Source organism: Lissotriton helveticus, chromosome 11 (assembly GCF_964261635.1).
Source record: "Lissotriton helveticus chromosome 11, aLisHel1.1, whole genome shotgun sequence".
NCBI classification, from domain to species: Eukaryota; Metazoa; Chordata; class Amphibia; order Caudata; family Salamandridae; genus Lissotriton; species Lissotriton helveticus.
In genome coordinates this window covers 619,648,264-619,675,476 of record NC_136072.1, presented here as the reverse complement: position 1 = coordinate 619,675,476, position 27,213 = coordinate 619,648,264, and positions in this window count along the sequence as shown.

The following is a 27,213-nucleotide window of genomic DNA, read 5'->3' as shown; positions in this document are numbered from 1 at the left end:
GCCTTGAGAACTGTCTCTCACAATCTCTGCAGCAATTGTGGCTTCTTGCTCTATTTCTTCATTCAACATTTGCAGATAATTTGGAAAAACAGGACATTCTATGGTATCCTTCGTTGCATTAAAGGAGTCTTCATAACAGAGAAAATCTCCAAGAAGTTCCTCTTCTTCACGCCATGGTTTAAACAGTTGCAAAAGAGCCAAATAATAAAATTCTCTTTTGTCTGGATTATCACAACTCAATTTGCGATGATTAATCAAATGACCTTTTTTCTGTTTCACTAGACATCCTTCACATCCAATGACTCCATATATTCCATCATTGAAATCTTCTCTGATGTTCCTCTTATAAATATATCTCTGCAGAACTTCATAGAGACAAGCGTTCTCAAGGTGATGACTTCTATTTGGATAGTATGTATCCAACATGTTTGTCTTTAAAATATCTGTACTTTCTGGTTCTTTCTCCGCCAAATACTCTATCTCTTGTACAGATTTCAAAACTCGATTTCGTGTTGCAGCAAGACCTAGACTTATCCAAATGATGCTTCTAGATTTGGCATAGAGACTTGCTGACGACAATCGATCAGAACATTCATACGCTCCAATTTCTCGATGCGACAACATCTTCAGACTGTAACTGTATAATTTCTTGCTTAGACTCTTTTCATGTGAAATGTCCTCCCACATTTCCTTTAGTTCTGTCTTTTCTTTTTTTGTGATGTAAGACGTCACATATTGAGCCACAGCAATAGAGTTGTCAGCAACGAACTGAATATCCATGTTAGCATTCCACATGGACAAAATCACTGGGTTGTAGTCGTTGATGTACTTGGACTCTTCGTCTCTTTTTAAATTGTATGTATTTTTTGGTGATTTCCTCGTCACACTATGTCGCAGCGAAGACAGCAAATTATTTACTCTTCCTTTAGAAATCACTGGTCGTGGAAAGCCGAAACGACATTTTGTGTAGAACTTGTCCTTGTTTCTGAATTTTCGACAACAGTACTTTCCACAACAATGGGTTTGAAAACGTAAAACTTGTTGCCTTAAACTGTTTTCTTCCGTAGTTTTCAGAACAGCACATGTTGAATACTCTTCAATGAATCTCATCACTGTCTCATCCGAATCTGTTCCAAATTTGGGTGCATCTTTAATCCACAACAACATATGTATATGAGGAGCACCTCTCGCTTGATACTCCTTTCTCCAAAAGAAATCCAAAACCTCTCCAAGGGGAGGATTTTTTTTGTTGGTAATAAAAGACATCATAGCTTCAAATCTATGATTGAAATATCTGCATACATTCACTGGATCCAAGGAACACAGTTCTCCAGGTGTTTTGAATTCTATATTTTGTATATTAGCATTGGCCTCTCGTAGAAATTGAAGTAAGTCCTCCCATGCATACTCGGCACAGCTAAGAGTGAGGAACCATGTAGGGGTTCCTAAGTTTCTCAGCATACATTTCAATTCCCCATGGCGACGGTACCAATACTCATTTGTACCACGCTGACATGCCATGAGATTGATTAGATGAGATTCCAAAATATTATCTTGCAGATTCACTTTCTCCATAAAGTCCCTCGCCGAAACATTTTGCAGATGTGCTCCACTTTTCAGTATATGATTTACTGCATAAGAAAGAGCAGACAAGTCACTTTCATACAGTAGATGAAACAAATAGGGAATGTGTTAGACCTGTCTGGCCTTTTTGCGTAGCCCCTCCTAATAATTATTTATTTTGCCCCCTTTTTGCCCCTCATACACTTTTTATCTTTTTGAGTCCACTAGATTTTTAGGGTGTTGTCCTGGGGGATAGATGCTCTTTTGCCCTCATAGTTTTTTACCTCAGGCCCAGGTGCCTTTTCTCTGACTAGAATCCACCCAGATCTACAAAATGGTGGTTTTTAACTGTCACAACTGTCACACCTGAGACCTGTCGCATAGGATAGCATTGAGGCCTTCTAGAATCTTCTGGATTCTGCTGGACCCTGGGTGGCCAGCCTATAAATAGGGCAGGGGCAAGGAAGCCATTTTGTGCAGTGAGAGAACTGACCAGTGCGGAGGGAGGCGACTTAAGGTGGAGGATAATACTCTAGTGGGGACACGATCGACCTGTGGGCCGGCTGTTCTCTGCTCAGAAGTGACCCCCCTTGAGCTGACCAAACCCCACTACCATAGAATTCGGATTGAAGGCCAGAAGACTCTGTGACGAATTTCACAACCGTTGGTGACTCTAGCGGTGTGATTACTAAGAGACTGTGAGGAATTGCACTGAGGGCACGAGCGCGGCTGAAGTGAATCCAGTTACCCTCTCTGTGAACCTTTGAGTGAGAAAGAATCAGGGGACTGAGATCCAATCTTCCGCAACTGCAGTGTATGAGGAAAAGTTACTCACAGTGAGCAGAAGCAGCTGACAACTCATCAAGAAGTGAACCCTCATCGCCGTGTGAGAACCCTGTCGTGGGGTCGGAGGAAGCGGGCCCAGCTGATCCGTGTTTTCATTCCGGAGTCCGCCCGAGGTGACGGCGGAAGAGGCGGAGAGTCTGCGGAAGAAGGCCGGACGTGGGAGGAGCCCACCGTGACTGAGGGGAACGCCCTTGCAGATCCAGCGACGGCTCGACACTTCGTGATGTGGTAGCAGAGCCGGGGTAGCAAGGCGAGCGTGTGTCAGCGGTTGTTGGCAACCTTGAAGAGCAGCGCAAGTGGTTCGAGAAGACCTACATTAACCAAGTAAGCGAGGGAAAGTAGTCGGGCGGGAAGGAGAGACTGTTGCCCTGCCGTAACCCTCATCGAACTGAATGGCGCGGGGACTGTTGAAGAGCCCGTAAACTTATATGACTGACAATTCCATTTGAATCATCGAACCTGAGACAATCCGCTCTTGGGGGAGGGGGCTCTCCAAAAGTGAAATCGATAGCCCAAACCAAGCCCGGGGAGGGAGAGTGAACCGTGAGCTGAGGTAAAGAGTGAAGTTGGGTTCACAGGAGGTTGCGGGGAGATCCTTCATGTCACGATAAGCAACCTTGGTGGTGGGAGTAATTGATAACGGAAGGCTTATCTGGGCCTATGAAAACTCCGCCGGGGTCCAGTAGTTTTCCAAGGTTGTAGCCTGTATTAAGAATTGAGCCACAGTAAAGTGATAATTTCCTTGTCTCCTTCAGTTACTCTACTGCTTGCACCAGAGCCTCGCGGGAAGGTGTGAAACTGTGGGGGAAAGCTGCATCCTATTAAATGTAATGTATCAGTTTGATTTGCTGTAAAGAAGCCTGATTGTTCATCAATACCTTAGCGGGGAAGTCAATGAATATTGCACATTTAAATTGTAAGGGTTTTCTACGTGATCTTTACATTTGGGGCAAGAGAAGTTTTGGAACTGTCATATGAACTTTGAACAGAACTAATAATTGAATGTGAGGAGATGTATTGAACTGAATTTGCAAACCTGCTTAAAGGAAAGAAACATATAGCAAAGAGTTTTATAAAAGGAACCGGTATTTTTCTAAAATTGGTGTGGTGTCCTTTATTTTTAGTGGTAGGTCATTGAGTCACTGTGAGTGAATTGTAAGCATTACACTAAAGCCTCGGAGGTTAGCTGTTTCCACTCTGAGCCAGGCTACCCTATGTAACCTGGTTACCCCTAGGTCCAACATTGTCGAAATCTTGGATCTTCAGCATATAATCTTACAGTTCGATATTCAGATGCTGGAATTTGAAGTGGTCGATCGTCATATCGTCCACCTCGACCTGTTGGAAATAGCTGTGGAAAACAACGAGCTTCCAAACTTTCTTCCCATACACTAATGGGACTTCCTTTTGCTGCTTTCATTTGAAACAATTCAATTGCATTCCCCATTACTTCCTTGGAATACAAAGGATGAACAGTATAATGTTCATATATCTCTTCACTTCTAGACACATTAACTTTTTCAATTTGGCCGCCTGAACAATCACTGTCTTCATCTGCAGCTTTTTCCTCTGCTGCAACACATACATCTTTATAATACTCATTGTTTTTGACTAAATACAACGTTGCCTTTTTGACTTGTAAATTGTAAATAGGATCTGTGCTGTGTTTCCTAAATGTAATGTCAAAAACGATTTTGGGGAAAATAAATGGCACAGAGGTATACTCAAAAATGTAAAAACAATTTATTTTCTCCAAAATCGTTTTTGACATTACATTTAGGAAACACAGCACAGATCCTATTTACAATCATCTGCCTCACAGCAGGGATAAGACTGAGGCAAAATCTTGAACCTGCCTCACAACAGGAATAAGACTGAGGCAAACGCTTTCTCATGGAGCTTCACAATTTTACAAAATACAATTCCTCTATGCAAACAAACTCAATATGCTTCCTACACTGTTTTAAAACACAGCCAACATCATTCTAAAGAGTCAAATTGACACCTGTGTCTAAGAATGCAGACAGGGATATGCTTCTTGAAGCCTAGTCCACTGCACACTTAGATACAATCCTCACCACCTAGGCTCCCCAGGAAAGGCCAAACATGTACCTTTTTCCCCATATTAAAAAAGTGACCAAGTATGCGTCATTTTTTAAACCTTTGCGCCACATTATACTCAAAAATGTAAAATCCATTTATTTTCCCCAAAATCGTTTTTGACATCACATTTAGGAAACACAGCACAGATCATATTTACAACCATCTGCCTCACAGCAGGGATAAGACTGAGGCAAAATCTTGCACATTAAGCTTCACAATTTTACAAAATACAATTCCTCTATGCAAACAAACTCAATATGCTTCCTACACTGAGTTAACACAGCTAACATCATTATAAAGAGTCAAATGTATTTCTATTAAACATGCACACATTCTTTATTCCTTTTAAAAAATGTAAAAACTATTTTTATGCTTCATGAAGCCTAGTCCACTGCACACTTAGATACAATCCTCACCACCTAGGCTCCCCAGGAAAGGCCAAACATGTACCTTTTTTCCCCATATTAAAAAAGTGACCAAGTATGCGTCATTTTTTAAACCTTTGCACCACATTATACCCGAATACGTAGAGTCCATTTATTTTCCCCAAAATCGTTTTTGACATCACATTTAGGAAAGACAGCACACACCATATTTACAACCATCTGCCTCACAGCAGGGATAATACTGAGGCAAAATCTTGCACATTAAGCTTCACAATTTTACAAAATACAATTCCTCTATGCAAACAAACTCAATATGCTTCCTACACTGAGTTAACACAGCTAACATCATTGTAAACAGTCAAATGTATTTCTATTAAACATGCACACATTCTTTATTCCTTTTAAAAAATGTAAAAACTATTTTTTCCCCCAAAAATCGTTTTTTTACATCACATTTACAAAACACAGCACAGGTCCTACGTAGAAGCATTCCATGTCACGACTAAAAATTCACAATTTTACAAAATACAATTACTCTATGCAGTAAAAACTTTTTACCAAGCATTATCAAAAAGCATGACACAAAGCAACATGTAAAGACCACAATGTGCTTCCAAATCTTCTCCATAGAGTATACAAGTCTCTATGTATATTAAATTAATCATAACTCACCTTTACAAATGCTTTAGGAGATTCACAACAGTGTCAGATACACACACCAATATTTCTTTAGCAGAGCAAAAGGTATGTTCTCCAGGCACTGCAAACCATAAAGGCACAGAAAACCTCTAATTCTACACAGATATCCCTTTTTGTTAACCAATTAAAACTCTTCCCTCTCTATTTTCAAACCAACACCCTTCCCCCCCTCAGCCCTTTCTACCTGTTACCATAGCAACTCCCTCCTCACTGAGCTCCCAGGGTTAAAAGTTTATTCTACAATGTTGCAAATCACCTCTGCAAGGATGTTTGACCTGCAAATACACCAGCCTATCTGGTGTAATTTTTCTTTAAATAACTTTTTTTTAACCATTCAATCAATCAATCAATCAATCAATCAAAGCATTTATATAGCGCACTACTCACCCGGAGGGTCTCAAGGCGCTGGGGGGTGGGGGGTCCGCTACCGCTCGAACAGCCAGGTCTTGAGCTGCTTCCTGAAGGCGAGGTGGTCTTGGGTCAGGCGGAGGTGGGCCGGGAGGGAATTCCAAGTCTTGGCGGCCAGGTAGAAGGACCTTCCTCCTGTGGTGGCTCTTCGGATGCGGGGGACGGCGGCGAGGGCGTGGCTGGTCGATCGAAGCTGGCGTTTACGAGCGTAGAAGTTGAGGCGGCTGTTTAGGTATCCTGGGCCTTGGTTGTGTAGGGCTTTGTGTGCGTGGGTGAGGAGCCGGAAGGTGATTCTTTTGTTGACCGGGAGCCAGTGCAGATCTCTCAGGTGTCCGGATATGTGGCTGCGGCGGGGGATGTCCAGGATGAGTCGTGCTGAGGTGTCCTGGATCCGCTGGAGTCTCTTCTGGAGTTTGGCGGTGGTTCCAGCGTAGAGGGAGTTGCCGTAGTCCAGTCGGCTGATGACAAGGGCCTGGGTGACCGTCTTCCTGGTCTCGGTGGGGATCCACCGGAAGATCTTACGTAGCATGCGCAGGATGTTGAAGCACGATGAGGAGACGGCCTTGACTTGTCTGGTCATGGAGAGGGAGGAGTCCAGGATGAAGCCCAGGTTGCGTGCGTGGTCTGTTGGTTTGGGTGCGCTGCCCAGGGCGGGGGGCCACCAGGAGTCGTCCCAGGCGGAGGGTGAGGATCCCAGGATGAGGACTTCCGTCTTGTCCGAGTTCAGTTTCAGGCGGCTGTTCGACATCCATTTGGCTACGTCTGTCATTCCTTCGTGCAGGTTGGCTCTGGCAGTGGCGGGGTCGTTGGTGAGGGAGAGGATCAGCTGGGTGTCGTCGGCATAGGAGATGATGTTGAGGTTGTGCTGGCGTGCGATGGCTGCGAGGGGGCTCATGTAGACGTTGAAGAGTGTTGGGCTGAGCGAGGAGCCTTGGGGAACGCCGCAGATGACTTTGGTGGCCTCCGATCTGAACGGGGGGAGGCGGACTCTCTGTGTCCTTCCGGCGAGGAAGGAGATGATCCAGTCCCGTGCCTTCTCCTGGATGCCGACGTTGCTGAGGCGCTGTACTAGGGTACGGTGGCAGACAGTGTCGAAGGCCGCGGAGAGGTCCAGGAGGATGAGGGCCGCTGTTTCTCCGTTGTCGAGCAGGGCTCGGATGTCATCGGTAGCTGCGATCAGGGCGGTCTCGGTTCTGTGGTTGGCCCGGAAGCCAGACTGCGAGAGGTCGAGGGAACCATTCGTCTCGAGGAAGGCGGCCAGCTGCTTGTTGACGGTCTTCTCGATGACTTTTGCCGGAAACGGGAGCAGCGAGATGGGGCGGTAGTTCTTGAGGTCGGTGGGGTCGGCTGATGGTTTCAAATTACTTCTTACACAGAACACAACCATGCACCCTAACTTTCAGTTTTCACCTATCTCATTCTACCAATCATTGCTTGTAATTCAAAAGCACTGAAACTCCACAGGTTTTTTTTTGCAAACTTCTATTGTTCCAACTGCCATTTCTTTTCCACACTTCATCTAACTGCACCAGAATCTCCTCTGACCATGTATTCTGTCTGGATTATTGGACATAGCTATATCCACTGGGCTCAAAGGTATGCAGCTACCAGAAAGTTACAAAACCTTGATTTATCAAATGTGAACATAAAATGGATTGGTCACAGAGGATTAAAATGTCACCAATTGATTCCATTGGTGAAAACCTTTTTGCATTTGCCACACCCTGACCTGTTAATTGTGCACTGTGGAGGAAATGACTTGGGCACTTTGACTGGGGTAGGTCTGGAAATGCTTTTAAAGGACACCTTTGATCATTTGATGGCACTTTTTCCACAAACTGCCTTGGTATATTCCAATATATGCCAAAGACAGAAATGGAAGTGGTCCAATCAATTTTGTCCACAATTTGAGAAAGCACGGAAACATGTGAATAAATCTGTTTCTGCTTACATGAGAGACTATGGAATGGGTTCAATATACAACAACAACTTGCGTTACAACATGCATTACAGAGAAGATGGTGTGCACTTTTCTGATGAGGGGAATAGAATATTCCTCCTGAATTTAAGACTGTGCATTGGTACCTACTTGTAGGTACCTAAATCAGCCACAGAACCCAAAAGCCCTTTTCAGGGCTACCCTATCTCTGATCACTCCAAATGATTATCTTTTTTTTAACTTTTTTCACTATTTTTCACCATAGTACGCTCCCCGGTATGCTCCCCGGTGCGCGTACCGGGCGCTCCCCCCGCGAAAATCGAAAAAAAAAAATGTTTTGTCCCACGGGACCCTTTTATGGCCCCCACATCAAACCTAGGGGGTCAGGGGGTGTCTACCGTGCCCCCTTATACCCATTCCCAATGTTGTTTATCCTCCATCTTGTGTCTCAATTCTACCGAAACACAAAATGGAGGACTCCCGTTGCGCTTCCGGTACGCGCACCGGGAAGTGCTCTAAAAAAAAATTAAAAGTTAATTTACATAAAAACCACTGGAGACACTTTCACCAAATATAGAATAGCTCATACTACATACCAATCCCTACCATTTTCCCAAATTCGATGGAATTCCATTGAGCCATTTAGCCTGTAGACCTCTCTAAATACCCTGAGGTAAATTACTTCACAAAAACACATCTGAAGTGTTAGAATTTACAACCAATTAAAATGTTACTTTCATTTTCTACTTTTTTTCTGACATTTCATTGGTTATGTACATGAATATAAATGAAAAATGAGAGGGAAACACGGCCATTTTGACTACAACTACCTGAAGTACATCTTGAAAGGATTTTCGCATTTTAGCTTCTTCACCTCTCTGTAAAGTAAGTTGATAATTTGTAAGGGGCACTTTAAGTTAATTTGTAAAAACGTTTTCTGATAATTATTTACTGTCCCTCTACTATAGTTATAGAGAAAGATAGGCTCCTCTGTTATATTTATTGATTGACTTAGTCTTCTCTGCTATAATTATAAATTCACTTACGCTTCTTCACAGGCACTTTTTTATATTTCTACTTCCTGCCTGTTACCATACACTACCCAGAGTTAACTTAACTGTTAAAAAAACAGAACTACCTGTCTCAACTTAAACACAACAGTGCCCTAAATCTACTGATATAGTTATTTTTTATACAATTGACAGCAAAAAATTGGAAGGGGAGCAAGAAAATTTCAATATTTCCTTCGAGATTACATCTGAGGACATTCTATATGAAGATTTTTTGGATGAAGATTTTATGGATCAGTCTTTGGATGAACAATTTATTGAATGTTTACAAAACATAGAAACATGCATGTTTGAGGAGATTCCAGATGATGTAATGCTGGAAGTTTTATTGAACTATGAAAATTCTGACCAATAAATTTGTATTTAATAATTAAAAATTGTTTGAGACATTATTCATTTTTATATCTAATTCCTGAAGTACTACCAAAATAATTATTTTTATATTATAGTATAAAGTGAAACTTACAATATACTGTGCAATTTTAAAACATCATAACAGAGCAGGCTAGACTACCCATGATCCCGTAGTCTTCTCAGAGAGTACTTAAAGGATCTGTTTCTGCTTTCCTGACAGACTATGGTATGGATTCCATAAAACAAAATAAGTTCTGTAACAACATGCAAATTATCTACAGAGGAGACGGTGTACATTGACTTTAAGACTCAGCATTGGTACCTACATGTTGATACTTAAAACACTCAAACAACACAACAACTTTATTCAGAGATACCCTACCTCTAAGCACGTTAAATTATTATTTTAGTGTTTCACTTAGTTTTCCCCATGTGTAGACGTGGGGGAGGTGTGTGTGGGGGATGTGCGGGGGGTGTCTGTGAGGTGTGTATGTGTGTGTCTAGGGGGGATGAGGTGTATAGGTGTGTGGGGTATATGGATGTGGGTGGGGATATGGGTATGTAAGGTGTGGGTGTGAGTGTATGGGGTGTTTGAATGTAGGTGGGAGTGTGGGTGTGTGAGGTGTGTGTGGGGTGTGTGTGGGTGTGGGAGGTATGTATGTAGGATGTGTATGTATGTGTGAGATGTGTGGATGTGTCTGTGAGTTGTCTGTGTGTGTGTGTGTGTGTGGGGGGGGAGATGTGTGTGTGGGATGTGTGGGGTGTGTCTGTGAGATATTTGTGTGTATGTGCATGTGTGTGTGTGTGTGGTGGAAGGGGGGTGAGGTGTGTGTTTGAGTGTGGGTGTGTGGGATGTGGGTGTGGATGTGTAAGGTGTTGATGTGGGGGTGTGGGGTGTTTGACTGTGGGTGGAAGTGTGCATGTGTGAAGTGTGTGTGGGGAGTGTGTGGGTGTGTAGGTGTGGGGTTGTGTGCATGTGGGTGTGCATGTGGGTGTGTGTGGGACACACTTGTAGGTACCTAAAACAGCCACAGAACCCAAAAGCTCTTTTCAGAGCTACCCTACCTGTAATCACTCAAAATTATTATTTTACACTATTATTTTCACTATTTTTCACCTAAGTACGCTCCCTGGTACGCTCCCCGGTGCGCGTACCAGGCGCTCCCCCGCGAAAATCGAAAAAAAATAATTTTTTTTGTCCCACGGGATACTTTTATGGCCCCCACATCAAACCTAGGGGGTCAGGGGGGGTGTACCCTGCCCCCTTTTGCTCATTTCCCCCTTTGATTTTTGCCACCTCTTGTATCTCAATCCTACCGAGACACAAGATGGCGGCCGCTGCTGACTGTTTCGAATGTTTACAGACACCCGAGAACCAATCAGCTTGCCGTGCGCAAGTCGCGTGGCGCGCCCGGAGCCCTCCCCGGTACGCGTACCGGGGCGCGCTTACAGATATATACATTTTTTTAAACCTAAATTACTCAAAATTCACTGGAGCACATATCTTGAGACATAGCAAAGGCACATCGGGCTACCAGTCCCTACAATTTTGCCAAGTTTGGTGCAAATCCATTCAGCCGTTCGAGCTAAAACTGCGACAGACTGCCCTATGGAAATTAACATGGGGAAAACACGTTTTGGGACCCCCCTTTTATCTCAGCCCCCGCTTGACGAATCCCCCCCAAACTTTCAGGGAAGGAGCGGAGAGCCGCGAGGCAAAGTTGCTGAAAAATTCAGCCTGATTGCTCAACCGGCACCAAACAGAATGTTGCGATTTCCCTATGGAAATCGATCCTAATTATATATACCTACTGGCGACCGCCAGTAGCTAATATATATATATATATATATATATATATATATCAACAACAACAACAACAACAACAATATATATATATACATATATATATATATATATATATATATTTTTTCTATAAAGCTACGGCGAAACACGTCTGTCAGGGGGTTGTGCACTGAATAAAAGTATTTTCTACTTGTTTAACTACTCCTGATTGTGCTTTGCGGGTAGAGAGAGGTAGAGAGGTAGAGTGGTAGAGAGGTAGAGAGGAGTAGAGAGAGAGTAGTACAGAGAGTAGCAGAGAGTCAATAGTAGAGTGAGTAGTAGAGAGTGAGTAGTAGAGAGTGAGTAGTAGAGAGTGAGTAGTAGAGAGTGAGTAGTAGAGAGTAGTAGAGAGTGAGTAGTAGAGAGTGAGTAGTAGAGAGTAGTAGAGAGTGAGGGGTAAAGTGAGTAGTAGAGTGAGTAGTAGAGAGTGAGTAGTAGAGAGTAGTAGAGCATGAGTGGTAGAGAGTGAGTAGCATAGAGAGTAGTAGAGTAGTAGAGAGTGAGTAGTAGAGAGTAGAGAGAGAGAGTAGTAGAGAGTGAGTACTAAAGAATAGTAGACAGTGAGCAGTAGAGAGTGAGTAGTAGAGTGAGTAGTGGAGAGTGAGTAGTAGAGAGTGAGTAGTAGAAAGTGAGTAGTAGGGAGTAGTAGAGAGTGAGTAGTAGAGAGAGAGTAGTAGAGACTGAGTAGTAGAGAGAAGTAGAGAGAGTAGTAGAGAGAAGTAGAGAGAATAGTAGAGAGTAGTAGAGAGTGAGTAGTAGAGAGAGATTAGTAGGGAGTTGTAGAGTGTGAGTAGTAGAGAGTGAGTAGTAGAGAGAGAGTAGTAGGGAGTAGTAGAGAGTGAGTAGTAGAGAGAGAGAGTAACAGAGAGTGAGTAGTAGAGAGTAGTAGAGAGAGAGTAGTAGAGAGTGAGTAGTAGAGAGTACTAGAGAGTGAGTAGTAGAGAGTAGTAGAGTAGTAGAGAGTGAGTAGTAGAGAGTAGTAGAGAGTGAGTAGTAGAGTGACTAGTAGAGTAGTAGATAGTAGTCAGTCAGTGTGAATCAGTGTCAGTCAGTCAGTGTCAGTCAGTGTCATTCAGTTTTAGTCAGTGCCAGTCGGTCAGTCAGTGTCAGTCAGGGTCAGTCAGTCAATGTCAGTCAGTCAGTGTCAGGTAGAGCAGCTCTGCAGACCTGGTTCTCTGGCTCTAAAGCAGCTCTGCTGACCTGGTTCTCTGGCTCTAAAGCAGCTCTGCTGACCTGGTTCTCTCCGTCTAAAGCAGCTCTGCTGACCTGGTTTCTCTGGCTCTACAGCAAGTCTGCAGACGTGGTTTCTCTGACTCTACAGCAGGTCTGCTGACCTGGTTATCTGGCTCTAGAGCAGCTCTGCTGACCTAGTTCTTAGGCTACAGAGCAGCTCTGCTGATATGGTTCTCTGGCTCTACAACAGCTCTGCTGACCTGGTTCTCTGGCTGTAAAGCAGCTCTGCTGACCTGGTTCTCAGGCTCTAAAGCAGCTCTGCTGACCTGGCTCTCTGGCTCTAAAGCAGCTCTGCTGACCTGGTTTTCTCCCTCTAAAGCAGCTCTGCTGACCTGGTTTCTCTGGCTCTACAGCAAGTCTGCAGACGTGGTTTCTCTGGCTTTACAGCAGGTCTGCTGACCTGGTTCTCTGGCTCTGGAGCAGCTCTGCTGACCTAGTTCGTAGGCTACAGAGCAGCTCTGCTGATCTGGTTCTCTGGCTCTACAACAGCTCTGCTGACCTGGTTCTCTGGCTGTAAAGCAGCTCTGCTGACCTGGCTCTCTGGCTGTAAAGCCGCTCTGCTGACCTGGTTCTCTCCCTAGGAAGCAGCTCTGCTGACCTGGTTTCTCTGGCTCTACATCAGGTCTACTGGCCTGGTTCTCTGGCTCTAGAGCAGCTCTGCTGACCTAGTTCTTAGACTACAGGGCAGCTCTGCTGACCTGGTTCTCTGGCTCCAGAGCAGCTCTGCTGACCTGGTTCTCTCTCTCTAAAGCAGCTCTGTTAACCTGGTTTCTCTGGTCCTACAGCAGGTCTGCTGACCTGGTTCTTTGGCTCTAGAGCAGCTCTGCTGACCTGGTTTTTAGGCTACAGAGCAGCTTTGCTGATCTTGTTCTCTGGCTCTACAACAGCTCTGCTGACCTGGTTCTCTGGCTGTAAAGCAGCTCTGCTGACCTGGCTCTCTGGCTCTAAAGCAGCTCTGCTGACCTGGTTCTCTGGCTCTATAGCAGCTCTGCTGACCTGGTTCTCTCCTTCTAAAGCAGCTCTGCTGACCTGGTTTCTCTGGCTCTACAGCAGGTCTGCTGATCTGGTTCTCTGGCTCTAGAGCAGCTCTGCTGACCTAGTTCTTAGGCTACAGAGCAGCTCTGCTGATCTGGTTCTCTGGCTCTGCAACAGTTCTGCTGACTTGGTTCTCTGGCTGTAAAGTAGCTCTGCTGACCTGGTTCTCTGGCGCTAAAGCAGCTCTGCTGACCTGGTTCTCTTCCACTAAAGCAGCTCTGCTGACCTGGTTTCTCTGGCTCTACAGCAGGTCTGCTGACCTGGTTCTCTGGCTCTAGAGCAGCTCTGCTGACCTAGTTCTTAGGCTACAGAGCAGCTGCACTGATCTGGTTCTCTGGCTCTACAACAGCTCTGCTGACCTGGTTCTCTGGCTGTAAATCAGCTCTGCTTACCTGGTTCTCTGGGTCTAAAGCAGCTCTGCTGACCCGGTTCTCTGGCCCTAAACCAGCTCTGCTGACCTGTTTCTCTCCCTCTAAAGCAGCTCTGCTGGCCTGGTTTCTCTGGCTCTACAGCAGGTCTGCTGACCTGGGTCTCTGGCTCTAGAGCAGCTCTGCTGACCTAGTTCTTAGGCTACAGAGCAGCTCTGTTGATCTGGTTCTCTGGCTCTACAACAGCTCTGCTGACCTGGTTCTCTGGCTGTAAAGCAGCTCTGCTGACCCGGTGCTATGGTCCTAAAGCTGTTCCGCTGACATGGTTCTCTGGCTCTAGAGCAGCTCTGCTGACCTGGTTGTCTGGCTCCAGAGCATCTCTGCTGTTCTGATTCTTAGGCTCTAGAGCAACTCTTCTGACCTGGTTCTCTGGCTCTAAAGCAGCTCTGCTGGCCTGGTTCTCTGGCTCTAAAGCAGCTCTGCTAACCTGGTTCTCCCCATCAACAGCAGCTCTGCTGACCCAGCCACTAACACAAGTGCAGGTACAATAGTTTGTACACTATGCATGCAGACCTCTAACCAGCTACATACTATTGATATGCTCTTCTAAATACCCGGTTAGTACCTATGCAGTCTAGGAATCCTTCTGTCTGTCCCATGCACTTCTCCATTTACCCATCCAGCACTATCTGTGTATCCTATCACTCCATCAATACCTAAGCACTTATAAATTCAGCACACACTTTCTTTGCAACACTGAAATTACTTCAGTTATTAGTCGTATAGTTAAGGAATGGCGTAGTCAATAACACAAGTGCAGGTACAATTTTTTATACACTATGCATGCACATCTCTAACCATCTACAAACAATTGATACGCTCCTCTAAATACCCAGTTAGTACCTATGCAGTGTAGGAATCCTCCTGTCTGTCCCATGCATTTCAACAATCACCCATCCAGCACTATCTACTTATCCTATTACTCCACCAATACCTAAGCACTTATAAATTCACTATACACTCTGTTTGTAATACTGTAATTATTCTAGTTACTAGTCATGAACTAATGGAATGGCCTAGCTACTAACACATGTACAGCTAATATTTTGTGCACTGTCCAAGTAGACCTCTAACTAGCTACATACAATGATACACTCTTGTAAATACCCAGTTAGTACTCATGCAGTGTAGGAATCGTCCAGTCTGTCCCATGCACTTCTTTAATCACTTATCTACCACTATCTACTTATCCTACGTAAGCACTTACAAATTAAGTTTTCACTCTGTTTGCAGCACTGTCATCATTCCAGTTACTTGTGGTATTCCTATAAAATGACCTAGGCACCACACAAGTACATATAAAATATTCTGTGCATAATCCCTACAAATCTCTAAGCAGATACATACTATTGGTCCTCTCCATTAAATACTGAAGTAGTACCCATGCAGCGAAGGATACCTCCTGTCAGTATCATGCAATTCTTCAATCACCCATCCAGCACTATGTTCCTATTGTATGAGTCTGCTAATACCTTAGCACTAATGGGGCAGATTTACAAGCACCCTGTGCCACCAGTACGTCACGTTTTGTAAAGTAGTGATGGCGCCAGGCACTCCTTCATATTTACAAGAAGAGGAAAAGCCACCCTGTGTGGTTTTTCCTCTTCTTGTAAATACGACCCCTTCATCCACAGAACTTTGCGTTGAAGGGGCGTTCCATAGGTGTTGCTGTGGGTGTTTACACGCAACACCCATAGAACAAGACACATCTCCAGAATTATTGGAAATCGTAAATCTGGAGATATGTGTGAATGCTGCGCCTTCCTAGAGTTGGTGTAGCAAGGCACAACGAGGAGAATTGTTATAATTTCTCCTCAATTTTTCCTCTTTCAATGCATGCTGCATTGCACAGCATACATTGAAAGAGGAAAATGCCTTTACTGATTGTTTTTGTGCAGGAGGGTGTCCCTTCCTGCACAAAAACAATCTCCCCATGACACAGACATCCTTGCACCATGGTGCAAGAGTGCCTGTGTCACCAAATGGCTGCAGTTTGTGCATCAGTGCAGAGGGAAGCACAGAGTTGCAACATATTCATATACATATGTCACATCCCTGTGCTTCGGAAGTGCCACAGTGCAGTGCAGCTAAAGAGCTTGCAGTGTCACGCTGCAGTACTTCCTCATAAATCTTCACCTATAAATTCACCATACACTACTAGTGCATTTTTTCAGTCAATCATGCTGTCTACATATATTCAACCAAATTTTCACACATTACCTTGCAATTATAGTTCTTTCTTTAACCAGATAAGGTAGTTATGATAAGAACTTTTTTTTCTTCTTTTTTCTTTTTAGTTTGAACACTTTTTAAAAAAATTGGGTGTTTTTTAAAAAAATTAACAAAAAAGAACGAATAAAACAGGAAACTTTTGAAATGACTTATCATTCTAAAAACAAAAAAAAATAAAATTAACAATGATCGTTGCGTTGCGCAGCACAAACTGCATCCACCGACTGCTCATCGAAGCATATATTTCTTACACTTGACACAGTGTAGCTCGGGAAAGGCAAATTCTGGCCTAATGTCCATTGCAGGTGTTCCTGAGGATGCTCCAGACGTACTTGCCACAGCAGGTGAGGGGTTCAAAGCAGCTCACCCCATTTCCTCCCAAGCAAGATTGAGAGGGTGTGTGGTCCGGAGATGCTTGTACATACAAGCAGTGCCACAAGAGTATTTTTTTTTCACTGCCTCTTGACGGGACTCGGTCACAAATTTTGCACTACACCTTTCTCGCATCTACTTTCTTCTCTCCAGGTGGAAAAGTGAAGAATTTCCACACAACTAGGCCTGGGCGGTAAATTCCGTTACGCTCGCGGAATTCGCGGAATTCGCGGAATTTGGGTAATTTCGCGTTCTGCGGAGATAGCGAAATTGCCCAAAATTCTGCGTTCCACAGCATTGCAAAATTTTTTGCTTGTTCCCGTTCTCAAAATGTGTGTTCGCAAGATATTTCCCCCCGAGCACGCAACAGTGATTGCGAACAAGAAAAAAGCATTGTGAATATGCAATTTCGCGTGTTCGTGGAATTTCTGCGTGTTCGCGGATATTTTTTACCGTTTTGCGGAGATTTATGTAACGCGATTATGCAAATTCCACCCACCCCTACACACAACAGATTCTGTCCTCTGTGGACGTGGTGCGTCCTGCAAGAATTCTACTTCAGAAGATACTTCCTCCTGCTGCTGTCCAGATGCCATTTTGTTTGATATTTTTTGAAAAACATCAAAAAACAAGCAACAAGGGTTCTTGTAGGAAAAGAGATGTCTCTCTAAAGATGCTCCAACAAGAATGATTAAAATGGGTGGGGTCCTTCAATAGTTACAGTGGGAAATGTTATGAACCAATTAAATCTTTTTTCTAAGGTCACACAGGACCCGCGCACTCTGCGCTCACGATGCACACACCCAACTTTGCGAAAATATATTTAAAAATAATATAAGTTTATCATAAGTACAAATATATTATTTTTATGAATATCTTAGATAATCTCCTGCCCTAATATGTATATTAAAGACGCATACATATCATTTTAGAACATACAATTTTTTGTGGGCGTCGCGCACCCATCGCGCACCTGCACGTATAAGACGTCACACGGGACCCGCCACCGCGCAAGCATCTCATACTGTAATGCGCATGTGTCGCGAATGCGCGGGAGCAGGAGTCGCAGACTGGTCGCATATCAATCTCGCACATCACGTAATATTAAATGTATAGGATGTAACTGAAAAACAAGCAGCTGTCGCACACAATCCTGCCTGACTTTTCTAAAACGGCGGCTGGAATCTGCCCACCTACCGTGATGTGTAGGCTTTGGGTGCAACTCCGAAAAAAATCTGGAAAACATTTTTTAAAGAAAATAATATAAATATATTAAAATACAAAATGAAAAAAAAACTAATCAATATTTCAGTTTGAATTTTTTTTGTTGCAATTTTCAGAAAAATATATAATGATATGTTATTTAATGAATACAATATTTATAAATAAACTGTGAAAAAACTGTAGAAAGTCATTACAAAAAATAGGTATAACTACTATCACACTTAAAAATTTGCATTTAAAAAAGCTTTGAAATTCATTGAAAAAGACCATAGGTTTCAGAGACGTTATAGTTAGAAATTAGCATTTAAAAAACCTTAGAAATTCACAAAAAAAACATAGGTTTCAGGGGTGTTATAGTTAGCTGGCTATTTCACTCGTACAAAACCATAGAAATTCCTCTGTTATAACCTTTCATCACTCACTGTAAAATACATAGGTTTCAGAGACTGTATAGTTAGAAATTAGCATTTAAAAAAGCTTTGAAATTCACTGAAAAAGACCATAGGTTTCAGAGACATTATAGTTAGAAATTAGCATTTAAAAAACCTTAGAAATTCACAAAAAAACCATAGGTTTCAGGGGTGTTATAGTTAGCTGGCTATTTCACTCGTACAAAACCATAGAAATTCCTCTGTTATAACCTTTCATCACTCACTGTAAAATACAGAGTACAATATTTGAAACCATTGACACACCAATACCAGTTACTACATACCCACTCACTGATTCCTAACTCTACACACAAACTACCAATTCAACAACAGATTCATTTATACATGCAATCACTAATACACTTATTGCACTTATACACATGTATAGACATTGACACATCAGCAGTCACCTTAGTCAGTTATGCAGTCATCCTACTCACTCATGAAATAAATTAATCACACTTACATTTACTCACTTACACAATTATCCACCAACTTCTCATTTATTCAAACACATAGTAACTCATAGTTAATATGTTTAAAAATCACTATTACAATTATACACTCATTCATATAGTTACTCTCACAATCACTGGCTCTTACATATATTTATTTATATATACCAACTCTCACATACATTGCTTTTTGTGTTTTTACTTTGTTGAAGATGTACAACTAAAACATATATTCGCTCACCGATACACAAATAAATCCACTCAGTCACCCAAACAACTGTTTTCACATGCACTCTTAAACCTATACACCTAACCAATCAACCATTCACACATCTATGCATAGAGTTACAAACACCCATCCTACCACACACAAACCGAGTGTCCCATACAAATACTCACCCAACTAATCAATAACTAATATACACACTCATGTAGTTAGTGACCAACTGATGCAGCATGTTATACAACAACAGAGACAGTGATGCACACATTCACATAGTTTAGTTACTAATCCATGTATTAAATGAGACACTTTAAATGACTCACTTAAACAGTCAGACAGCTACTAAATCCTCCATCCAGACAGTTATATATCCACTCAATCTTCAATGCAGATTGGTATATATATATATATATATATATATATTACCTACTGGCGGTCGCCAGTAGGTATATATAGTTAGGATTTTTTCTCTATGGGTTTTTTGAAAATTCTATGTCTAATAACTTTGGCGTTTGTGGACGGAATCGGCTGAAATTTTCAGGAAAATGGCACATTTTGTTTCTGAGCAGCCCTTGAAAATTTGGGGGGGGTTCGTCCAGTGGGGCCCGAGAAAAAAGGGGGGTCCCAAAACGTGTTTTTAACATTGAGTTTTCCATAGGGCGGTTGGCCTCACTTTTAGCCCGAACGGCTGAATGGATTTGCACGAAACTTGGCAAAATTGTAGGGACTGGTAGCCCGATGTGCCTTTTGTAGGTCTCAATATATGTGCTCCAGTGGATTTTGAGAAATTAACGTTTAAAAAAAGATATATATCTGTAACAGCGGACCGGGCAGCGCACTGGTTCGCGGACTTTTCGCGCAACGGAGCTTTGTGAAGCGAAGCTGATTGGTTCTCCGGCGTCTGTCAACATTCCAAACAGTCCGTAGCGGCCGCCATCTTGTCTCTCGGTAGGATCGAGAGACAAGAGGAGGTCAAAACAAAGGGGGAAATAACTATAAGGGGGCATAGTAGATCCTCGCTGACCCCCTAGGTTTGATGTGGAGGTTTTAAAAGGGCCCCGCGGGGCAAAAAAAAATAATAATAATAATAATCGAACGGCTGAATGGATTTGCACGAAACTTGGCAAAATTGTAGGGACTGGTAGCCCGATGTGCCTTTGCTAGGTCTCAATATATGTGCTTCAGTGGATTTTGAGAAATTAACGTTCAAAAAAAGATATATATCTGTAACAGCGCACCGCTTCGCGTACTTTTCGCGTTACGGAGCTTTGCGAAGCGAAGCTGATTGGCTCTCCGGTGTCTGTAAACATTCCAAACAGTACGTAGCGGCCGCCATCTTGTCTCTCGGTAGGATCGAGAGACAAGAGGAGGCCAAAGCAAAGGGGCAAATGACCATAAGGGGGCATAGTAGATCCTCGCTGACCCCCTAGGTTTGATGTGGAGGTTTTAAAAGGGCCCCGCGGGGCAAAAAAAAAAAATAATAATAATAATCGAAAGGCTGAATGGATTTGCACGAAACTTGGTAAAATATTAGGGACTGGTAGCCCGATGTGCCTTTGCTATGTCTCAATATATGTGCTTCAGTGCATTTTGAGAAATTAACGTTCAAAAACAAGATATATATCTGTAACAGCGCTCCGCTTCGCGGAGATAAAATTATATCTGTATTACCTAGCTGTTGCTAACACCAGTTAGCGACGGCTAGTAGGAGATAGCGACCATCTTGGGTCCCACTTTGCATGTGAGTGATATTTATCACTAATGACATGCAAAGTGGGCATGCCAAGATGTTAGCGACTGGAAACAGTCGCTAACATCGCTATCTCCTATTATCAACTTTTGGAAATATTCGAGATAAGCGCGAATATCTCCAAAAAGTAACAGCTGCCCTGAGCAGTTCTTAGCCATGTTATCCAATGGGAGGTGGATAACATGGCTAAGAGCATTAGCTCGGTAATGCATGAATATCGCGGAGTTTTCAGCGATATTAATGCATTGCGCTCGTTTTTTATCGTATTTGCGATAAACCTTGATAATAGCAAGGTTTATCTGCGATAATTTCTGACGGTAAAAAAATCTTTGCAATGCATCGTTAGGGATAAATATCGCTTAACTTTGGTAATATGCCCCAACGTCTGTTAACGTTCGATTCGAAGGAAATCAGGAATTGTTGAAAAACATTGTGTGCGCCATCTTGTCTTTTTTCAAATGCCACACTTTTGTCGTGCACGGCAGCCATTTTAGATGCCTTGACCAGACCCACTCTGTGCACGCTGTCGATCCTTAGCATGGCTCCCCACCCTCGCAAGCATCTCACCCAGGCAGTGGTCACCCCCGCTCTCTGTCTTATGCATGGGTAATAAACCTCCCCCCATCTGCGCTGCTCTTCCCTGAGAATCACACCCTGTGCCCGCCCGACACCTCCCTTTCGCCCTATTCACTACCGCACCCTCTGACACTCCTTTTCCTCTGTGTCCGATTGTCCAGGCCGGTCCTAGGCTATCAGCTAGCCCTGCAGATGTAGTTTATGGCCACAGCTGTAAAGAATCACCCCTCTTCAAAGGAGTTATAGTAGATCAAGGCCCACACTCGATGAGATCCGTCACAGCAGAAGCGTTGCTATTATCTGAAAACCATCCTGTATTGTGATTGGGGAGGGGACCGAGCGTGAAGCGGAAGATTCCAGGGATGACTCTTTGTACATCAAAGTTTTTACAATTATGTGTCACATTAAAAATATATAGCACTCCGACAAAGTAGTAAGATTATAAAACTTTAATAATTTATAAATATATACAAGAAAACTAAATAGTAATAACATATAAACATTTTTAGAGAAAAACAACGAAGTAGCGGTCGGCTGTGCGAATAGTCCCAACGCAGCACAACGTCCAGATTTCCGGCGTGGGGCGTCGCGGGGGGTGGGTCATCAGTAGCAAACTGTTGTGCGAATAGTTCCAAGGCAGCAGAACGCGCCGAAATCTAGATGACACGAAAGTGATGTCTAGTAAGTTGCCACCCAGCAAATAACGGCGTGGGGCGTCGCGGGGGGTGGGTCATCAGTAGCAAACTGTTGTGCGAATAGTTCCAAGGCAGCAGAACGATGGCACCAAGGTGATGTCCAGTAAGTTGCCGCACTGGTTTTGGTATCCTACAATGCTGCTCCGAATAACGGCGTGGAGCGCCCCGGGGGAGGCGGCGTGAACGGGCCTCTCCAGGTGGAGTCTCATCTGTTTTAGTGGGGCGCCCCTTTACCGTTTCAGTTGCCATTCCGTCCGCTTTTGGTCCACTGTGTCAAAATCCGCCATTCAGCTGAGTTGCGCCCACTCTTGCGGTGCAGCGATAGGCGGCTGCCACAGGACTCTCAAAATGGCGGCAGGCTCTTTCCTTTTTGGGCGTGGTCCACTGAAATGGCCCTGGGACACCTTGGAAATCGGACGCTTGTCTGCTAGGTCTTGGACCCCATTCTCGAAAGCGTCCCCTCCGCCTTGAGAGTTCATCAAAAGTTTTGGGGGCCCCGACTCCTGCAGGCTTCTGGTGGGGAGCGGCTGCCATGATTGCTCGCGGAATGACCACGACGGAGCTACGAGATGGTGGTGCTCTCATGCTGACGCCAGTTTAGTCTGAAACATCCAGAAACAAGGTGGGGCTTTCATCGTTTGGGGGAAAAAAAAAGTTTTCATCCAATGAAAAGTGTTGTTTTTAGGTCATATGATCAAGCCTTCCATCATTCGGAAACCAAAAGTAAAATGAACCAATGAAAAGTTTTATAAACAAGTCACATGACCTGTTATGCGGCATAGGGTATAAAATGCGGAGAAAATACGTTGGCACGTGAGGCGGCGTCAGTAGCGGACCGATGTGCGAATAGGCCGAAGGCAATACAACGCGCCAAGATCCGGATGGCACCGAGGTGGTGTCCAGCAAGTTGCAGCACTGGTGTGGCCATCCTACAATGCTGAAAGTCGGCGTGGGGCGCCCCGTTGGCCTGTGAGTTTGCGTCAGTAGCGGACCGATGTGCGAATAGGCCGAAGGCAGCACAACGCTCCAAGATCCGGATGGCACCGAGGTGGTGTCTAGTAAGTTGTCGCACTTCTGTGGCCATCCTACAATGTTGAAAGTCGGCGTGGGGCGCCCCGTTGGCCTGTGAGATGGCGTCAGTAGCGGACCGATGTGCGAATAGGCCGAAGGCAGCACAACAATATTTTCTGACTGACACCACAAGGCGCTGAGATGCCAAGATCCGGATGGCACCGAGGTGATGTCTAAGTTGCGGACTGATGTGCGAATGGGGCCAAAGGCAGCGTAACAATATTTTTTGTATGGAAGATACCACTAGGCGTTGAGATGCCAAGATTCGGATGGCACTGAGGTGATGTCTAGCAAGTTGGTGTGGTCATCCTACAATGCTGAAACTCGGCGTGGGTCGCCCCATTAGCCTGTGAGATGGCGTCAGTAGCGGACCGATGTGCGAATAGGCCGAAGGCAGCACAACGCGCCAAGATCCGGATGTCACCGTGGTGGTTTCATAGTTGAGAGGCACTTCATCTGCAGTGGGGCGCCGAGATCCGGATGGCACCGAGGTGATGTCTAGCAAGTTGCTGTACTGGTGTGGTCATCCTACAATGCTGAAACTCGGCGTGGGTCGCCCCATTAGCCTGTGAGATGGCGTCAGTAGCGGACCGATGTGCGAATAGGCCGAAGGCAGCACAACGCGCCAAGATCCGGATGTCACCGTGGTGGTTTCATAGTTGAGAGGCACTTCATCTGCAGTGGGGCGCCGAGATCCGGATGGCACCGAGGTGATGTCTAGCAAGTTGCTGTACTGGTGTGGTCATCCTACAATGCTGAAACTCGGCGTGGGTCGCCCCATTAGCCTGTGAGATGGCGTCAGTAGCGGACCGATGTGCGAATAGGCCGAAGGCAGCACAACGCGCCAAGATCCGGATGTCACCGTGGTGGTTTCATAGTTGAGAGGCACTTCATCTGCAGTGGGGCGCCGAGATCCGGATGGCACCGAGGTGATGTCTAGCAAGTTGCTGTACTTGTGTGGTCATCCTACAATGCTGAAACTCGGCGTGGGTCGCCCCATTAGCCTGTGAGATGGCTGTTCTTTGGATTTGGGCCTGGTCCACCAAAATGGCCCTGGGACACCTTAGAACTCGGACGCTCGATTTTTTTTTCCTTTCCTGTACATGCAAAAAAAGGTAAATGCCCGGTACGTTACACGCTTCATCTGCCACGATGAACTCTCCAGAGGAACCGAAAAAAAATATAGTTGTGGTAACTATACCATGCATCGTCATATGGAGAGGTGGCACCAATTAATTATAGTGCTGCATAAAAGAGAGATTTGGAGGAGAACCCCTGACCTGCTAGTACATTCATCAAAGAAGTGGCACTGAGAGCTTCAGAGGCAAGGGAAACGGTCCCAAATATTTAGAAGAACTTTGGAAAGATTAAAATGACATGTTTAGATTGTGGCAAATTAATTTCATGTGGACAGATGAGTGTTACTCTAATAAATACAGCATATGAACATCATCATAGTCGATGGTTGGTAGAGACATTTTGACTATATCCTGGACCTGCCCGTCCTCGCCCAAAATGGCGCCAGAATAAATGGGACTCGTAACTCCTTGTTGTGTACTGGTTGCAGAACCTTGAAATCACGAGATACGTATGCAGTTTTGAAGCACATGGCGGGCGGGGACGAGAATTGATTGAATATTTCGACATCCCTATTGATATTAAGTTCTGATGTGTTATTGATTACTGTACTGTTGAAAGTTCGAATTAACGTCACCCATGGTACTTGCCCGCAAATGTATATCTAGATAATTTTATTGTAACTGGCCCTGTCGTATTTTAATTATAAAATGTACGTCCACCGATTCCGTAACTGTTAGACACCTTAGTTCTTGCAACCTAATGGCCCGCCCGTTACGTTCCTCTACAGTGTAAATGTCTATTCATCATATACGATTACAGTTTGCTCTGTGGCAGGCCCACGTGGTTATAGGCTCGTATTTGTATAATGAAATTTTCTCAATAAAGGTTTTTAAAAGAAAACATGGTAGTAGTATATACATTGGTAAAGTTTTTAATAATAGTGACTGTTTTAGAATCATTAAAAGGCAAGTGAAATAAAGCAGACCAATTACATGAAGGGTAAAAGGTATAATACGAAGGAACGCAGTAAAGATAAATGGTCAAGGGCTGTTGTGTTTTCTATTCCTGCAACATAAAGTGATCGATAAGAATCTCATATTCAGGCGTATCGGCGACTAAGACAGCAGGTCGACCCTCTTTTGCTCAACGGCTCCGTCATGGGACGAAGAAACGCTCTTTTTCTCGAAAAAAGAATATATTTTACTTGCAGGACAGTTGTAAAATTTCCGGGAAAGTACATTAGCCTGGAACATTATAACATATATTTAAGAAAAAATAATGTTCGGAAGTAATGAAAAGCGTAATTTTTAGGTCATATGACCAAGCCTTTCATCATTACAATAAGAAAAGTAAAATGAACCAATGAAAAGTTTTATTAACAAGTCACATGACTTGTTATGCTTACGTTACGCGCTGCGCGCCCCGGATGACTTCCGGATGCGCTAACGCGGCGCGTCATATGACGCATTACGCGACAACGCAGGTACAGAATATAGTCAAAATGTCTCCACCAACCAGCGGTCGGAACACAACCCCTTTCAGCAGGCTAAATAGTTCTGTTAAATGACAACAGAAGGGACAGGCAACAAGAACCATCAGTCAAAGAGGGGAGAGCTAGTTCTTCTCTACCGGGTTACATTGGGGCGCTACCGGAACTGATCGAATTGGTAGTCTACAGTGTTTCTGGATGTTTCAGACTGAAGCTGGGGTTAGCATGAGAGCAGCACCATTTCGTAGCTCCGTCGTGGTCATTCCGCAACCAATCATGGCAGCCGTTCTTTATCGTTATTTTGGGCGGGGTGGGTGGCGGAGCCGAGCTGTTTTGCAGCCATCATTGTGTGGAGTTCAGTTCATCTCACTAGTTTTGTATTTGTCATGAGGGGTTGTTCCTAATGTTTCTATTTTAGCGAGGTCAAAAAGAGATCCCATTAGTGGCCTACTGATTTTGCTCGATTCCTTTTCTTTTTTTTTTACACGATTTTTCGTTATCTGCAAAGACTAAACAGAGTATTGCGACTCTGTGTTTGTTTGTAAATAGAGAATGAACCAAAGAGAACTAATTCTAAAACAGTAAATACTTGGATAACAATCAATCAAATGGAGAGAGAAGCAGGCACGACGGATTACAATGGGGGCAAAGACCTGCGTTAACTACCTTTCACTATCTGCAAAGAGAGAGTACTCCTAATAGAAATGAGGGGGGGGGGGGGCACCATTCAAAGCAGATCAGTGTGCATAAACACGAAAATGTTTTCACTTACCACGTACTTGACATTCGACAGCTTATGATATTTGCTATTAAAAAAACATTGAAATTCACTGAAAAAACCATAGGTTATAGACCATATATAGTTAGGAATTAGCATTTACAAAACCTTGAAAATTCACTGAAAAAACCATAGGTTATAGACCATATATAGTTAGGAATTAGCATTTAAAAAACCTTATTTTACTCACACAAAACCATTGAAATTCCATATATAGTTAGTTGCACTAACTATATATCGCGCACCTGCAATCCACTGCTGATCATGTCACATATTACATCATTCATGACATGGTCAGTGACATCACTGATGACATCACTGATGACATCTCAAATGACATCACTGATGACATCACTGATGACATCTCATTTGACATCATTCTTGTGCTAATACGATAAACCTCTTCAGACTCTAATATAACCTTAGATACACTCAGTGTATACAGACACTCACACACTTCCACTCATCCATGGAGTTACTCACACACCCAGTCAGTCATGCAAAGAAACAATCTCATCTCCATTTCTTCAACTATACAGTTAAACACACCTTACTTATTGAAACATATACTAACACATATTTACTCTCTTATACAATCCCTGATACAAGTTCACAATGATCGATACAACCACTCACTCATTCGGTGGCTCTCATGCACAGTTATTTATATATGCCAACTTTCACATGTACTGTGTTTTACATATGTACTTACTATGACATGTAGCATTGAGATATCCATTCACTCATCAATACACTCATGCACACAGTCAACTGCCCATGTAGCTGTTTCCACATGCACTCTTGAACTCATACACCTAGTGAATAAACTGTTCACACATCTATGCATAGAGTCACACACCTTCCAGCCACCCCCACACAAACTCAATCTCCCATAGAAATACTTGGGCAAGCAATTAATAACACATATAG